General features: G+C 41.4%; 1 protein-coding gene across 12 annotated transcripts in view; it reads right to left on the reverse strand.

The window, feature by feature from the left end:
- Nucleotides 1–18,575, reverse strand: part of COLEC10 (collectin subfamily member 10) — a 450,751-nt gene that overhangs the window by 196,738 nt on the left and 235,438 nt on the right. For 9 of the 12 annotated variants that reach the window (XM_021090573.1, XM_021090569.1, XM_021090571.1 and 6 more), the window contains 2 exons: nucleotides 14,226–14,476; nucleotides 10,604–10,725 (listed from right to left, as the gene is read on the reverse strand). The gene's annotated coding sequence lies outside the window, so the exon portion shown is untranslated. The remainder of the gene's footprint in view (nucleotides 1–10,603; nucleotides 10,726–14,225; nucleotides 14,477–18,575) is intronic. The other 3 variants (XM_021090566.1, XM_021090563.1, XM_021090564.1) reach the window with 1 other exon arrangement.

Consider the following 18,575-nt stretch of genomic DNA (forward strand, 5'->3'; position numbering starts at 1 on the left):
ACGGGATATACTTTCTGCCAATTGAACTGTATAAATGTGGCACAGTCACCAAATGTCATTTTTGAAGCTCAGGGAAGGCCAAGAAACAGTAGCTTCAACTAGGTCTTGTAGACACATCTAGCAGAGAGAAAAGGTAGGATATTTTAGGTATAAGAAATTGTATTGGAAAAGCCATAGAGGCTAAAATGCACACAACATATTGAAGAAACATTGTCTAGGCTCATGTCGTTTACATAAAAATTCAAAGAATAGTATTGAATAAGTTTATAGAAGTTTATTTCAACCCACATTGTGTTATTAATAGACGAATTGCTTTATTTACCCCCAAACTCTTCATTTTAGTCTGTTTAAGCACTTCCTTCTTTTAAGGAACTTCTCTCTCCCACCCCACCCCAAACTCAACATGTTATTCAATGGGGATTGATACTAATTGCCTCTTTCTGACAACTCTAACCCTTCCCCACTGCAGTCCCAAGGCATTTAATGAGATACCTTCTTTAGGATCTGTACATTTGGAATTACTTGTACTTTTTTTCTATCTAATGAAAACCTATAAAAATGTGAACCTACAGCTACTAGCAGGCAAGAGAAAGAGAGCCAACAGAGAGAACTAAGAAGACATAATGAAAGAATTCTAATGATGTCCAAGCCCCTGGTTCTAGCCACACCTTTTCTTCTCGCTATTCTTTTGTGAGCCACTGACTTTCCCTTGTTACTCAAGCCAGTTTCTGACCTTCAGAAACAAGAGCCCTGACTAAAATGTGGAGTAAATATGAGGTCCCTAAAGGCCAGACAAAAGTGTTTGGACTTGAAGGACTAACTGCAATGCTTTTATGGTTCTATCCTCCTGAGAATCTTTAGTTTTATAGTATTTATAGATAAACCCCATAGGAGTCATTAAGGTTTTAAGAAAGGTTTGATGTTGGCAAGGCGGCATTGCAAGGTTATTCTGGCAGAACGTATAGAATGGATTGGAGCAGAAACAGGCTAGAGAAGATTAAGAAGAGTTGACTATTAGAACAGTTCAGCCATGAAGTAAATAGACAACTCAGACTGGGGGTGGGCGCCCGGAGTGGAAGAGAAAGGTCACATTAAAGAATTGTTCATCTTTCCAAAAGAGTCATCAGAGGAGGAGCACCGTTACTGAACACTTAGTTATGACTAACAGATTGAGATTCCTGTCTTTTTCCAAGTATTTTAATACAAAATAAATCCCCCGTTTCCTTGGGTTTTCTTGAGTCTTTTCCCAGGGAAATCCACCTCATCTTCTGAGACACAAAAGCTTAAGTCATATTTCCACAAAAATCCTTCTAACTAGAACAAAGACGTCCTCCAAACTAACATTTCTACAGCAATTTTGGTTTTACATGACTCACTGACTTCAGACAAGAGGAGGTAAACAGGGCAGATCATGCATAAAACCTGGGTCATTCTCGAGGCATCAAAGGTTTCTAAGAGGCAACATGAGGTCACCTGTCCATCTCTCATGCCTTGGTCCAGCCATTCCTAAGCCATACTGGAGAGTGATGACCTCAGATTTAAATGTTTTAAAACTACATTAATTTTTTAAAAGAGTGAGAATATAAAGACTGAAAAAAAGTATCTTATTGCTATAGTGACTCCCTGTGACATATACGCAGAGACATACACAGCCAATGGAACCCGATTCCAGGACTTAGCTCTCACTAAAACTGAAACTGGGGGAAAAAAAAAGTTTGTTTGTTTTTTTTTTAAACAGAAATTCCCACATGGAATTTTAGAGCAGTTGGGCCTTTCTAGAATGTTCTAACCCAGGGTTTCTCAGACATAACCTAATCATCAACCGCACTTGGGATGTTTATTCCAGACGCACGTTCCCAGCACCCTTCCAGGATGATTTTGATTCCATGGGTTAGGTGTGGGATGCTAGAACTCTTATTGGGCAGTTTTGGAAATGACTGTATATAATCCTTGAGGATCCAAATGAGGTGGTGAGAAATTAAACCACACAGCTGGAAGAACTGAGTTCCTCAGTCCTACTAAGATGCTTGTTTAACTTCGTGCTTCTCTTAATGAAGACAGGGAACAACCAGATTCCCTCTCTGGGTGCATTTAGTCAAACTGTGTGTGTATCTATCACTGCCCTTATCAACTGACAGTTAACTGTCTCTTGATACTGATGCTAATGGTAATAATAACAATGGTAATAACAATAATCACTATCATTTATTACATGGTTTCCTATTATTCCCATATTTGGGTCCATTTAGGTTCTTAAAATACAATGTCCTATAAGGCCAAAAGCCAAGAAGTCCCCGATTCATCTTCCAACTTGCACTGTTTCTACACTGACCTTGGAACTCACAGTTAATGCCCTTTGAGAACTTGCTAGGAACATAACCCTACACTGAAGCCCATAATAAACATCATTTCCTTAAATCTCAACAACCCCACTAGTTGACTCTCTCTCTCACTCACTTATTAAATCATTATTTTACTAAATCCTCACAGCCTTAGCAGCTGACTTCCCTTGACATCTACCATTTTAAAAAATAAAGACCCAAGAAAATCATGGACTTGGAGAATAGACTCTTGGTTGCCAAGGGGGAGGGGGAGGGAGTGGGATGGATTGGGAATTTGGTTTTTTTTTTTTTTTTTTTTTTGTCTTTTTGCTATTTCTTGGGCCGCTCCCGCGGCATATGGAGTTTCCCAGGCTAGGGGTCGAATCAGAGCTCTAGCTGCCAGCCTATGCCAGAGCCACAGCAACGCGGGATCCGAGCCGCGTCTGCAACCTACACCACAGCTCACGGCAACGCCGGATTGTTAACCCACTGAGCAAGGGCAGGGACCGAACCCGCAACCTCATGGTTCATAGTCGGATTCGTTAACCACTGCGCCACGACGGGAACTCCGGAATTTGGGGTTAATAGATGCAAACTATTGCCTTTGGAATGGATAAGCAATGAGATCCTGCTGTATCACACTGGGAACTATATCTAGTCACTTGTGATGGAGCGTGATGGAGGACAATGGAGAAAAAGAATGTATGTACGTCACTTTGCTGAACAGTGGAAAATTGACAGAACACTGTAAACCAGCTATGATGGAAAAAATAAAAATCATTTTTTTTAAAAAAAAGAGAGACTGCTACTGCTATCTACTGTATGGACTGGGTGCAATATTTGCCTAATCTAGTCACAGCTATTCCAAGTCCTATAATTCCTGCCAATGATCTATCCTGATTATACCTTTGGATTTTAGCTCAAGATGCTAAACATCACTCCTGAGATAGAATGACATTAAGAGTCAAGGGAGAAAAAGTCACACTTTTGAGAAATAGAATCCACTAGCCAAAAATCCAAGAGTAATGATTTTGTATGGAAAATTCCATCTGCCCTTTGTGGTGTCTGGATCAGCTTTTTCCCTCCAGCCAGGAGAATATGCCACTCAAAGAATCTGCCTTGGATGGTGACATGATGTATTCTGCCATTAAGCACTCGTGGCAAGGAAAGCATCCAGGATTTGCTTACTAAGAGGGGATGGCAAAAGAAGCAGCTTAGCTAAAGCCTCCAGAATAAATTTCTGTTTAAACCCAAACCATGAAGTTGAAACTGGGTATTAAAAAAAAAAAAGCCAGCAGACTCACACTTGGGTGTAACTGGCACTATATCTTTTCCTAATTATTTCAAAATAGCCTCTGTTGACCAAGCCATGTTTAAGGCATTGGGAATTTCATAAGAAAGTTTCTAGAAAAAATAAAACTTGATGAGGTCTGGGAATAAAATAAGAACACATTCCACTTAGAAATAAGTGGTCACCTTTCTTAGGGGCAGGTCCACATGAGTTAGTAAACCTTTAGTAAAGGAAATGGGCTTTAAAATGAGGCACACTGGATTTTTTTTTTACGTATTATAATTGATTTATAATGTTCTGTCAATTTCTGCTGTGCAGCAAAGTGACCCAGTTATATATATTCACTCTTTTTCTCACATTATCCTCCGTCATGTCCTACCACAAGTGATTAAATATATAGTTCCCTGTGATGGCTGGGAACCATCCTTTGGATGAACTTCTCTTCCATAAAGGCATACGTTTCAAAAAGCACTTCTTTGCTATGCCATGTTCTGTGTTGTAACTTACATGGGATGTCCAAATAAGCTTCTGAGCTTTTAGTTTTAGTCTATTGATGGTACAGACAGAGAGACGAGCTCTACACCAATTACACTGTTTAGCAGAACTGATAGGACTTAAAATCAGGTGTTATCTTGCTCTATAACAGGCTACTGGTTCAGAGTTACAGCCGCTTCACTGCAAAATGGAAGAGAGAAAAGTCAAAAGAAGGCAGTTAAGCAGACAACGCAGTATCCACAGGCCTGGCTTTCGTTCTGGGCCCCAGGCTCTCTTGGCCTCATCGAAGCTTAGGGAGTACCTACAACAATGGTGCCTATGACACAGTCTGCACCCAGTGCACCTGCAGCTCTGGTGGTTTGTGACAAATGAGCACTAAGTAAATGCAAGCACTGTAGAGACAGCAGAGGCAGGCACTGCAGAGATGTTCTCTGTTCACATGTATCACAGAGATGGTGAAATTTTCAATTATGGGAAAATCCTCTTTAAGACAAAACTCTAACAGTCACTGACATTTGAGAGTTTGAGTTAACCCATCGCCCCTTAAGGGCAGACAGTTCTTTGAGTGTTCAGTAAAGGCACATCAATCCCTTTGACTTCCTTTTGATGAATCTGGATAAAAGGAAATCTCTCTCACAGAACCATTCCAATCGGAAATAATCTTAAAGAACAGGAAAAAACAGCAATCTCTGAGTGTCTGTCATGTGCCAAGATCTTATTTTTTTATGTTCATTCTCTTAAAAGCTTTACAAATTAGGCCTTCACATTCCTCAATATCCCCATTTTAAAGAGAAAGGGGTAGGGGGCAAAGAGAATAAGTTATATGTCCGCAATTTCTTAGCAAGTAAGTAACACATAGATTCCGAATTTCATTTTGTCTTTAAAACCCTTGCTATTCCACTGTATCACACTGGTGCGAGACACTGGGGAAGTCAGAGAGAAGTTGATTGGGAATCAAGAAGTGGGCATTAAAATGTCATATTTAATGTTCTCTGCATTTTCTTTTTGCCCTGGTGTTAAGGGAGCATTGGTTTCACGCAGTTCTGAGTTTTGCCTTTAGATATTTATGTCATGTTAGTGTCCACTTATTCTGTTTCCACTCCAACTGGGTGAACAGAAATTCAATTCTGATACTAACTAGTGGGAGTTCTCACAAACCTCAGAGGTGAAGGAGAAAATCCTCCACAAGGCTACCCTAAATTCAAAGGCCAGCTGCTGGCCACATGTTTCAGGGATCCTCAGGCCCCTTACGGTTCTGACCAGCCACAAAGGAGGGTTTCCTACAATCTCCTCAGGTTCGATAATTTGCCAGAATGACTCACGAAACTCAGGAGAGCACTGTCCTTTATGATCACGGTTTAGTACAAAGCATCCTCCCAGGGACAGGACCAGGGAGGTCCATGCCCTTTCTCTGTGGAATCAGAGGCGGTGTCCTCCCAGCACATCAAGAATGTGTTGAGCAACCAGGAAGCTCTATGGTCCAGAGTTTTTATTGGGGTTTCATTACAGGAACATGACTGATTGAACTGATTTTTCACCCTCTTCCATGCCCCGGAAGTCAAAAGACATCTCAAAATCGCAACAATCTCATCAACTGGGCTGGCCTTTTTTGTGACCAGCTCCAATACTAAAATTATCTAGGGACTGCGTTTGTAAGTTTATAAACATCAAAAAGACGCTCTTCATAAATTGGGGTAGTTCAAGGATTTAGAATCTCCCAGAAACAAAAGCCAATAAAATTCTGTATTATAAACCCCATGCCACTCCCCAAACGTGATCTCTTTCCTAACATCCTCATTTCTGCCACGGGCACCACCAACCGCGCTTTTCGCCTGCCACCTCTCACCTAAAAACCCGCGGTTGTCTTTGACACTGCCTTTCCCTTGCCCTTCTCAGGGCGGATAATTTCCAGTGGGTTGATCTTCTTCTCCAGGGTTCGCGGATTCATCCTCTTCTCTTCTATTTCCGCCATTACCACGGCCATTCAGAATTCAAACCCACAGGAGCCTGAGTTGCTGTCCAACTTCCTGACGGATCTGCCCGGCCCCAGCTTCATTTACTTCAATCCTTCTTGCACAAAACTATCAGATTGATCTCCATTAAACATCCTGGTAATTAGCAGTAATTTGTTCTTCTAAGCAGCTTGTATGAGAATCCTTTTTCTCTGTACCGTAAGGACCTCTGCGATGTCATGTTTCCTTGCCTTTTACTCAACAAAGCTCAGAAAAGCCACCAGAGTTGTAAATGGTCCTGAGGAGAAGCACACGGGATGGTAATTGGAATGAGCAACAGTTCCAGAGTCCAGAAGGATTAGGTTTGAATCCTGGATGAGCTACAGATGCCGGCATCGTAGAGGCGCTGCACAGGGCAGGTACTCGGTACATAGGTTATTACACACAGAAAAACTAATCTGCAATTAAACCAGTATTTTTCACTCTCATTTCTTGAAACCATTCCTTTTTAAGGCACAAATTGCTGCTAAAACAAATTACTGTCGGTGGTTTAAGCAATATGAATTAATTTTCTTACAGTTCTGGAGGTCAGTCTCACTGGGCTAAAATTAAGGTGTTGGCAAGGTTGTATTCCTTCTAGATGCTCTGGAGTAGGACTTGTTTCCTTGTCTTTTCCAGCATCTAAAGGCCACCTGCATTCCTTGAGCCTGCTCTCCATCTCCAAAGCTAGCAACACTGGGCCAAGCCCTTCTCATGCGGCCATCTCTCTGTTCTCCTTCTGCCTCTTTCTTTCACAGTTAAGGGTCCATATGACTACATTGGGTCCCTTTTGTCATATAAGGCAACATACTCAAATGTCCTAGAGATTAGGATAGGAACATCTTTGGCCAGGGGAGGGCATTACCTTGTGTCATGCTGGGTTCAGGGAACCCATTCCCTATGAAGCTTTTCCTGATGACTCTCATCTATATTGTTCTCTTTAATCCAACAACTGTCAGCCTTGTCTGCATTTTGGAGTTACCTGCGGCACTTTAAAAAAGATTGATGTCTGGGTCCAATTCTTGAGAAATGTGAACTAAATTGGCCCAACGTATTACCTGAGCAAAGGATTTTTTTTTTTATAAAACTCCTCCAATGATTCCATTATACAGCCAAAGTTGGGAATCCCTGCTTCAGCACATTTTTATATTTTCATCTTATCTGTCAGTGTACAAAGAAGGTATCATAAAATGATTTAAAAAGAAGACTGCAGTCAAATTGCCTGCATTCAAATTTCTTTGGCTCCACTTCTAACTAGTGGTCAGATCTTGAGCTATTTAAACAATTGCTTGGTGCCTATGTTTCTTCACTTGTAAATTGGGAAGGATAATAATGTCTCAAGAGTTGAGAAGATTAAACGACATAATGCACAGAAAGTGTCTAGTGTAGCACACAGCTCGAGTGTCCTCCCAACCAATAGTAGCTCTAAGGCCATCCACCTTGTCTTTGAAACTCACCTACAAACTTTGCCTGGACATAATCAGCCCCTCTTTATGTGGTTCTCAGAAAAACACTTGTTATTTGATGGAGAAGAAACAAGCAAGTGTGGCCAAATGGCCAAACCGCATGATTGCAGTTCTTTGAACCATAAATCTTATTTTATTTTTAGTATAGCTTTGTTATAGCTTTGCTTTCCAAGTATCTTTAACCCATGTAACCTGGATGAACATTAGAAGCATTTTTGAAAAATTTTTTAAACTATCAGGCTCAGGGTCCACCCCCCAGAGACATTAACTTAATTGGGGCCCAGGCATCACTGTTTGTTTAGCTCTCCAGGTAATTATAATACACAGCAAGGGATGAGCATATCTGACCTGGACTCAATATCTATAACTATTATGTTCTGGGTACAGTATCCTTGGGGGATCGGTTCCAGGACCCCTTCTGGTATCAAAGTCTGAGGATATCCAAGTCCCTTCTGTAAAATGACAACATGCATTCAGCCCTCAGAATCTACAGGTTCCACAGGCATGGATTAAACCAATAGCAGATTCTGCCAACTACAGACCAAAATCGCAGTTGACTGAATCGGTGGAGGTGGAGCCCTCCATACAGAGGCTGACTGCACTTCTAATGAAGCTAGTGACGTATGCCTAAGGATGCCATGTGAGTCTATTGATTGGGACAGAGTGTAGTAAAGAGAAAATAAGAAAAGAGAAGGGATTTTAGAAGAAGGAAAATCAGAAACAGCCAAAGTGGTGGGAGTATGGGGAGAGACAGCCAAGTACACCTAGAAGGTATCTCCAGATCATTTATTGGCACATACACCACATATTAACCATGCTCTTCCACTCTCCTTAAGGAGAGATGGATATCTCTCTAGGGAGAACCTCATTAGAGAAGCAGAGATTCTGCGCCCTTCTCAGAGCATGCACTCAAAATATATGTCAGCAAGCCTGGAGCCAGCTGCTGCATAGATTTGTTCTGTGGCTACTGAGGTAGGTAGTATGGGAAGAGGTATGAAAAAAAGACTAAGTTGAAAGTTTGGGGCTAGTCCTTAAACACTCTTGAGAGGAAATTCCTTGCTCACCCTGGATGGCACACAGGTCACTGTGGGGACTGCAAGGAACGTTGAGTCAGAGGAGACAATTACTCAAGAAGGTTGCCCAATCTCCTAACATCCGGTGGTAGAGAGAGGCTCTAAGTGACCTCAGGGTGATTCCCAGGCAGGGAACTGTCAATAACATGAGGAAGGTAGCCACAGCACATGGAACTTTCCTATAGATGGCAAAAAGGCACATCATAACTTACCTTTTCATATCTTTTATAATTTACAAAATCCTTTCCCATGTACAAGTTCACTTGATTTTTTTTCAAGAAAAAAAAAAGACCTTCCAAAAATAAATAGGTCAAATATTACCCCCATACTTGAGATAAGAAGACAGGTCTGAGGCAGTGAGTGACTGTGTGATGGAGATAAAGACTTCTTATCTCCTTTCCGTATGAAATCATTTATAAAGAAAAGGATAATTAGTCATGGCATAGATGAGTACAAAATAAACTCTTAAGTATTTAAAAATATTAAATTGGATTTCCCACTGTGGCTCAGCAGTCATGAACCTGACTAGTATCCATGATGATGCAGGTTCAATCCCTGGCCTCACTCAGAGGGTTAAAGATCTGGCATTGCTGTGAGCTGTGGTGTAGGTGGCAGATGCGGCTCAGATCTGGTGTTGCTGTGGCTGTGACGTAGGCCAGTAGCTACAGCTCTGATTCAGTCCCTAGCCTGGGAACCCCCATGTGCCGTGGGTGTGGCTCAAAAAAACAAATAAAATAAAATAAAAAACATCCAATTGTCCAGGTGCTGGAAATCAGCATTAGTAGGACACCAGTAAGACTCCATCTAAGAAAACTTCCTAGGAAATATGAGTTTGGGGAGGTATTTCATACTAAATAATAGCAATTTCCACTGGGAAATGGAATTTCATATAAACAGTATTTTGCAAGCAGAGGTAATCATATATATCATAAACATACCACTATACGCATACTCCTAGAGCAAAAATGAAATCTCATGTTCCAAATGTCACTGCATTAAAAGCCAGACACTTTCTTAATCATTGCCACTGACTGTTAAATATCCAAATAGCAGCACAATACGAGATTCTTGATATGCATTAACCAACTAATCCTAAGGAGTGCCCTTGAATATGGGTAATTATCACAAGACTGTTCTCGGTTCCCTGAAGAGGAGACTGAGATGCCCCAGGCCAGGGCCATGCAGCTGGTGGATGGCACAGCCATGATTCAGACCCAGGTCTCTCTGACTCCGAGCTCATGCTTTTTCCACTGCTCTATGCCATCTTCTCAAAGCCCATAATTAAGCAAAATAATATGCTCTTCACAAATGAAAAGATCTCATGCACGAAAGTGACGAGACAACATTTGGTTGATGGGCTTCCAAATATGCGGCGGATCCTTTTTCTGGAAACCGCATTTGGCTTAAGGGGCCTCAAGTCCAGACAGTTTTGATGACGTCACTCAAGGTCTCCGTGGCTGTTGGCCGTGAGTCTGAAATAGCTCTGAGACCTCCTGTCCCGGCGTCTCCCCTGCACCCCCCGACTCCCACCCTGTTCAGACGTCCCACAGGACTTGCAAGTGACCAAGGAGACAAGCTCGTGGGGTTTGAAACAAGGTACATTGTGATCTCCTTTCTCATCCCCGTAACTATTTCCACTGCTCTCATTCTCTCCAGGGCTTATTCTCAGCTTTGTAGGATTTCTTGTTTGTTTGTTTTGCTTTCAGCTCTAAAAAGAAGTCTGCACCAGTTCAAGACTTTTATAAAATTATTTGTCACTTTAGAGCAATCCAGAGGGTGGCTGAAAGGGAATGATGCTCTGTGAGATGGTGCTGGAGACCAGATGTTAAGTGTAATGCGCTGCACAGTGTCTCCCCACTTCCATTACCACCTACTTTATTATAGTCAAAGAGCATCTTCCTTCAAGTCTGAAAGTCAGTCAACAAACAGTATACCCCAGGCTTCTCATCATACTCAACAACTTTACCTTCAAGTCCTTATAATTCTGTGGCTGTGGTTTCTCTGAGTATTGACATCTCCCCTCAATCTGCCTTGGCCCAAGTCTTGTCTTCCTTGAGATCTTAACCTTTTCCTACCAGGGTTTAGTTTCTGTCAAAGAGAAGAAAAAAAAGGGGGGGGGATTAAAAAGGGGCAATGGAATTAAAGTCCAAAGAGTTCAGTCTATGTTTACTTCCCTTTTCCTTCACTCAACTGATGGGGTGACTATGGACTCGTCACCTTGTTTCCCATACATAAAACAGAGGTCACGTAATACATACCTACTTATCCCACTGACCTTTAATAAATATCGGAGGAAAGAGGAGGTGAAAAAGAACTCAGGAAATTACAGGTAAATATTAGTTCACTCCCTGGCCACTCATAGGACTGGGGACTGTGCTTTCACAGAGCTCCCTTCCAAAGAGGGAGGCAGAACTTAAAGTGAAGTATTATTGTTACAATGTAGTGAAGAAATGTACAGAGTGTCATAGGGGCCTGGAGGAGTAAGCCTGGCTGATGTCTGATGATATGGCGTGCCAGCAGTTCTAGAAAGAATCTGGAGAGGAACTCAGACTTAAACTGGGCCATGAAGGTTGAATGGGCATTTTCGGAGAAAACAAAGGAGCAAAGGTTATCTCAGAAGAAAGACCTGCACATATAAAGAGCCTCATATTCAAACATGAAGTTTGTCTTCTAAGTGCCTGAGGAAGCGGGGGCAGGGGGTAACAACTGCTTTGAAGCAGAAAGTGAAATAAGGAGGATCTTTTTAAAAGATCATTTTAGAGGCAGTAGGACAACAAAAACAGGAGAAAAATTAGTTGCTATTGTTATTAATATTGTAAGAAGTGATCTCCACATGACTCTGAATCGAGATTGAGCAATGACTGAGCCCAGATTTCAGTTTTCCTCTGTGCAAAGAGAGTGAATCCTGGAGCAAGACTAGAAAAGGGAAAAGACATGGGCCTTTACCTCAAAGTGAGGTGGTACCCCTGAGTAAGATAAAGGTTCCCCTTCAAAGGAGTGGGGAAGAAAACTTCAGAATAGCAAAAATTTATCTCCAAGTCTGGACTCAAAGGAGTCTAGATAAGTTCAATAACCCTCTTGACGTGCAGGGAAGATACTTTCTGACACAGAAAGACAGTCACTATGAGGCATGCAAGGATACCCCAGGAAGGGACCCCAGAAGAAGGATTCACTCGGACGCACTACGTTTAAGAGTCTTTGAATTAAATAGCAGTTGTATTTCCCCTTGATTTTAATCCCCTTCTATCATCCCTGAGACATCAGCCATGTCATGGAAACCTTATCAACTGGTCTCAGCTGTGCTGTGGTGAAATAAAAACGAAGAGAAAAGCTGTGAGAATAATGCTTGATATTCACTGACAATTTTCATGTGCCAAGAATAGTGTTAGGAGGTTACCTTACCTTAATTTTCTGCACAATCCTGAGATTATAGAACTCTAGTGATTCTCATTTACAGGTAAGAAATCTAAGGTTTATAGTGGTTAAATAATTTGCCCAAATTACCCAGCTGGATGTGGCATTCTGTCTCCAGGGACAACTATCTTTGCTGGTACCCTAGACACCTGCCACCTGAGGCTCACCAGGGGGATGAGCCTCAACCCAAGAGTTAAATGGCCACACCCAGCATGGAGTAGGTGTGAAGGATACTGATGGTATCTGGGGGAAGCTGTCTGAGATGGAGCAGCTATTGGGGTCCACTGATAAATGATGGAAGTGCAGGCAATGACCCACATTAACGCTGGGAGTGATGGGAGGTGAGGCATGGGGCTTCTCTGAGAGCCAGTAGAAAGGTCAAGGGGCCCTAAAATGAAGACCAAGCACCTGATCACAGTAGTGAGTGACACCAGGGCAGCAAACTTCAGCCTAACCTATGTGGCTATCATTTATGCCTACAAGCTGATGAGGACCAAGGGACAGCCACATTGTCATTTAATGACAATTAAAAGTGAATAGAGAAAAAGAGGAAAATATCAAGAAATTATGAACTGTCCCATAATGAAATTTCAGACTAGAACATTCCCGAGAAAAGACTCTATGTTACGTAGGCCTAAACAAATTATACGCTGATAGCATGCTGTTTTTAGAGACTTCTGACGATCTGCTGTTCTATTATCAACTCTACTGTTACTAATGGATTTTCCTGTGGAACTCAGTACTTGGCAGTGCAGAGAAGAAACTGGCAGCAGCATCAGAAATTCTCTTAAAGGCAGATAATATCAAGGTCTACTGGAGGGGCCTCTAGAAACACCACTGCCTTCAAACCAGTGTCAGAGTTGCTGTGTGGGGTCTTAGCCAAAGTGTCTCACTCTCTCAGGGTGAAGACTCTCCATTTCCACAGTCTGCGTAGACAGTTCATAGAGGATTCCACCATTATAATGTTCTCCAAATAAGACCACAGATTTTAGTTAAGATCCCTGCCACTCAAAATGTGGACATCAGAGTTCCTGTGGTGGCTCATTGGTTAACCAACCCAACTAGTATCCGTGAGGATGTGGGTTTGCTCCCTGGCCTTGCTCAGTGGGTTAAGGATCTGGTGTTGCCGTGAGCTGTGGTGTAGGTTACAGATGTGGCTCACATCTGGCATTGCTATGGCTGTGGCATAGGCCAGCAGCTACATCTCTGATTCGACCTCTGGCCTGGGAACTTCCATATGCTGCGTGTGTGGCCCTAAAAAGAACCCCCTCCCCCTGAAAAGTGGCAATCCAAATCATCAACACCAGCAGCATCTGGAAGCTTATTAGAAATACAGAATTTGGAGTTCCCGTCATGGCGCTGTGGTTGACGAATCCGACTAGGAACCATGAGGTTGCGGGTTCGATCCCTGCCCTTGCTCAGTGGGTTAACGATCCGGTGTTGCGGTGAGCTGTGGTGTAGGTCACAGACGCGGCTCGGATCCTGTGTTGCTGTGGCTCTGGCGTAGGCCAGCGACTACAGCTCCGTTTCGACCCCTAGAATCCCATGAGAATCTATGGGAACCTCCATATGCTGCGGGAGCGGCCCAAGAAATGGCAAAAAGACAAAAAGACAAAAAAAAAAAAGAAAAGAAATGTAGAATTTCAGACCCCCCGCCCCAGACATCAGGAATCAGAATCTTCGTTTTAACAAGATCCCCAGGTGATGTGTCTGAATGCTAAAATTAAGAAGCTCTGCTTAAGATTGCTTGAGACCTTTAAATATCAGATACTACATAGGATATAGTGTTCATAGGACATGAGCTTGAGTATGAGTTTTCCTCTCAATCAATTAATGACGTCATTAACTACTGACCTCTAAACAAGCATCCCTGACTCTGCTAAGCCCAGTTGGTGATACCAAAAAAAGTCAAGATCTGATTCCTGATAAGTGTATCCTTATGATTCTATTGGAGAAAGAAAACATGCATATGCTCAGAATGACCTTAGAGAAAAGTAAATCAGACCCTGTCACTGCCTTGCGTAAAATAACCAGGGTTTCCCAATGCCAACTAGATGGAATCTAGACTCCAGCAGAGCACAAGAAGCTTTTTAAGCTTGGTGTAAAGCTGCCTTCCCAGTCTTGTCTGTGGCCACCATTTCTACCCCAGTGCTTTGTTCCTGTCAACACTGAACTTGACGGTCGTTGAATATGCAGAGCTGGCTCTTATTTCCATGCCTTGTACTTGCAGAATGTCTCTCTTTCTGCCCTTCTCTCTTTTTTTATGACAACTCCATTTAATTCTTGAGACTTTCTCATTTTCTTTCTCTGGAAGCTTTTCTTTGGCTTCAAATTTCAGAGAATGTGTATTTTCCTCCAGTGTGTTTCCTCCAGTGTATTTCCATTGCAAATTCTGTTCATGACTGTCTCTTAGGTACAAAGGCACCTGGTAACAGGAAGAAATTAAAATGACAGAAAAAGACAAATATAGATCACTAATATGTGAAATCTAACAACAACAAAAAAAAATGATGCAAGAGAACTTACAAAACAGAAACAGACTCCAAGATTTTGAAACCAATTTTATGGTTACCAAAGGGGAAATGTGGGGCAGGAGGATGAGTGAGGGGGTTGGGACTGACATACACATACTGCTATATATAAAATAGGTAACAAGGACCTACTGTACTTGCAGAGTAATCTACTCAATACAGTGTAATGACCTATGCGGAAAAAGAATCTGAAAAGGAACAGACATATGTATGTGTTACAGATTTACCTGGCTGTACACCTGAAACCAACACAACTTTCTAAGTCAACTACGTTCTGAAAAAATTTATGTTTTTAAAATGACATAGGTAACACCTAGAAATCAATGACATTACTGATCAGCATCAGAGCCTCCTCCTTCTCAGGCACACCTAAGAGCCCTGGCCCAGGTTGTAGGTACCCTAGTCCTTTGCTCTCAGGCTTCTCCCCTACTAAGCCCCACGGGGGCTGGGGACTCAGTTCTCTGCTCAGAACATCCTTCTGAGCCTCCCTCACTTGGGAGATACCTACAGATCCTTTATATTTCACCTCAAACATGACATCCTCTAGAAAGCTTCCTCTCCTTCCTAAGACTGAGCTGGACTTTTCCATCTCTGTCACAATGTCACTTTGTGCCCATCTCTACCTAAGATCTTCTCTGGTTAATTGTGTACCTTTGCTTGCTTATCTTTCCCACCCGACTATCAGTTTTTTGACAACAGAGACTTGTCTCCTAAGGCAGGAATGGGACTGGTTGTATTTTATTTATCTTTGTTTTCTGAGCATTCTGCAAATATCTGCACAAAATAGATGAGTGCTTCCCAACCCCTGCTAACTAATCATTAGAACCAACCATATGTCACTCTAAAAAAAAACATATGGCAATGTTTCATTCCCCCAAATCCTGCTTGCCTAAGTCTAGGATAGGGTCCAGGCATCTATATCTTTCAAATTATCTGCTCCCCAGATAATTCTGATGTGAAACCAACATTTAGAAACACTGCAGTAAGCCCTTTGTAAAGTTTGTTAGTGAAGGAATTATCCATCCTCCATCCCTGGGAATAACCCATTGCTTTTCTAGACAAACCTGAGGTACATCCTTGACATATTCTGTTTGGTTGGATTGCCTTGCTCCTTTTTGGCTTCTCCTTTAAACCTACCCACATTCTGGCATCATCACAATGATAGGAAGCAGTATATACATGCTCAGTGGTCTGTGGCCATATCTCTATATAATAGGAGGCAGAGAAGTACATATGGGTATATAACTGGGGTAGAATAATGGCAGACCTAGTCTTCCCTTGCCCAATGTTCCAAAGTTATCATGACCACACCTCCATAACAATATCCTTTAACTTTCCTGAAGTAAGCATATCTATGCTCCAACTAGACCGTGCCCCAGCCAGACTCCTCCAAGGCAGGGCTATTCTCTTTGGTGTTGTAATCTCAAATCGTCTCCCAGGACCTGCCACATAATAAGTGCTCAGTAAATGCTTGCTGGCTCACTGGCTGCACTTAGACTTACTCTCTGAATGAATAAATGATTGAATGAGATGATTTGGATGGATGGAAAGGAAGAATAATATTCCTGCAGAGGGGGGAATTAGGAATCAGGTTGTTCACAAGTCTAGAAAAGAGAATGAGCTTGGTATATGCACAAGACAATGAGAGGTGCTCATTTGGGGAGAAAGGTAGAGGCCTCTGTGGTTCCTTCTCATGGGATTTCTAATAGTGGACTGCTGTACTGTGTGAGAGAAAGCTCTCTTGGGAGTCAAGGTATAGTTATTTCTAATTCTGTCTTAGAATTACTCAACTGCTATCAATAAAGAAAGAAAGTGAAAGGGAATATTTATTTAGTGTCTGTTTTGTGTCTGGTGCTTTGCATATGCTATCTACCTGAATCTCAACATTAGGTTTTTTTGCTCCTCCTACTATTTTTCCAGTGATGGAAATTAAAGTTAGAGAGTTTAAGTAATTTGTATAATTTGTACTTTCCTCTGCATGCTTTGCTGCCTCCATTCACTTAGGCTACCTGGGTCTTAGCTTCTGTACTTGAAAATGAATGGATGGTGCTAGCTTATGTCTTACGGGCTTTTTTTCATTCTAAAATCAATAATTTTGTCTAAGTTTCTCAATCTTAGGGCAATTTCCTTTGAAGCCTGTTATTAGTACAGTACTGTGTACCATTCAGTAATTGAATGAAAGAACCGAGTTTAATCACTTAGGTGGCTCTGGGAGATAAAAACAGTATAATCTGTTGTTCTAGTTTAAATGGTTTGCTTATGGTTCCTGAATAAAACTTGCATATTCTTGCTTCTTCACTATTTCCTGTGCTTTGCTCTCCACTTATCAAAAATATACACTGTTTTAGAAATCCAGCTCATCTATGCAGACTTCTCTGGCTGCCAATGAGCCAATCAATATGGTAAGGAGGTTGGGATTTCTCCAGGTGATTTAGGGATGGAGTTAGTCCCACCTGAATCTACATAATGAAGGCAGCATAGAATTGAAGATGGGAGGCAACCTCAGTGTCCAACAGATTCCTTCATGGGGATTTAAAGAAACAATGCTCCAAATTGCTCTTCCTAGGAACTCTTCAAAGGACCATATTACCGCCTTAGAAATAAAATGACGACATCGAATTTTAAAATTTACATCACCTCTAGTAATTTTACCATTCTTCATAGGCTTTTCATAAAGAACGTCTGCTCTGCTGTCACATACAATTAAATCTGCATGACCCAGCTCCCTCACATGTAAGAAGTCCCTCAGCCTTGAAGAGTGGTGGAAGATGACTGAAGAGGACTGACCTTACTCATTACACCTCTGCGGACATCCTCAAGAGGTCTAGCTTACTATCCATGCAAGCAGAACCACATGCCTTATGGAAACATGTATTCTTTTTATTAGTATTCAAGTATAGCTGATTTACAATGTTGTGCCAACTTCTGCTATACAGCAAAGTGACTCAGTCATACACACACACACACACACACACACACACACACACACATATATGCATTCTTTTTTAAGTATTATTTTCCATCATGATCCAGGAGATTGGATATAGTTCCCTGTGCTACATTGTAGGACCTCATTGCTTATCCATTCTAAATGTAATAGTTTGTATCTACTAACCCCAAACTCCCCATCCACCCCACGCCCTACCCTCTCCCCGCTGGCAACCACAAGTCTATTCTCTATGTTTGTGAGGCTGTTTCTGTTTTGTAGACAGGTTCAATGGAAACATTCATTCTTTTTAATTCATCTTTGTTCAGTCTTAGTAAAACAAGATGGAGTTAGCATCATATGACCACAACTACAAAATTAAAGTGCTTACTCCCATATGTACACATGTATTATGATCTCTGACATTCAACACAGATAATTAAGGAATTTGTTGAACATTCTGGGTCACCATGATATGAGAATCATAGTGAAATACTGCTCCTGGGGGTTTTCAAATCAGACGATATTTTTTTGTCCTTTGAAGGTTATCATTTAACAGTTGCTCACTTTTGTATCCCTGACACCTGGCACAATGACAAACCAACTCATTCAGTAAATATTTGTTGACGGAATCCAACAATCAATGGATTCATGTCTATTTTTTTCTCACTTTCTCCCTTAATATGACTCTGAAAATGTGTCATCATTATAATAAACACATTAATTTAACAGCGGAAAATCTGAGTCATAAAATGGAAGAAAACTCTGTCCTCTGTCTTCGCTAATGTTTCAGTAGTTATATTTGCAATTCACTTGTTTTTACATGCCTCTCTCCTCCACTGGACATGTGTTTTTTAAGGGAGGTGACTGTCTTACTCATCTCTGTATCATCAACATCATTATAGTGTCCAACACATAATAAGGATAGATGTTTATTAAATGAGTAAATATATTTCTTAAATGATAGCTGTGCCTACCTTGACTTCCTGTTCATCCCTATCTAGTTCTGTTTTTTCTTTTTTTTAGAATTTTTATTTTCATTTTCAAAATTTTTTATTTTTTGTTAT

This window comes from Sus scrofa, chromosome 4 (assembly GCF_000003025.6).
Source record: "Sus scrofa isolate TJ Tabasco breed Duroc chromosome 4, Sscrofa11.1, whole genome shotgun sequence".
NCBI classification, from domain to species: domain Eukaryota; kingdom Metazoa; phylum Chordata; class Mammalia; order Artiodactyla; family Suidae; genus Sus; species Sus scrofa.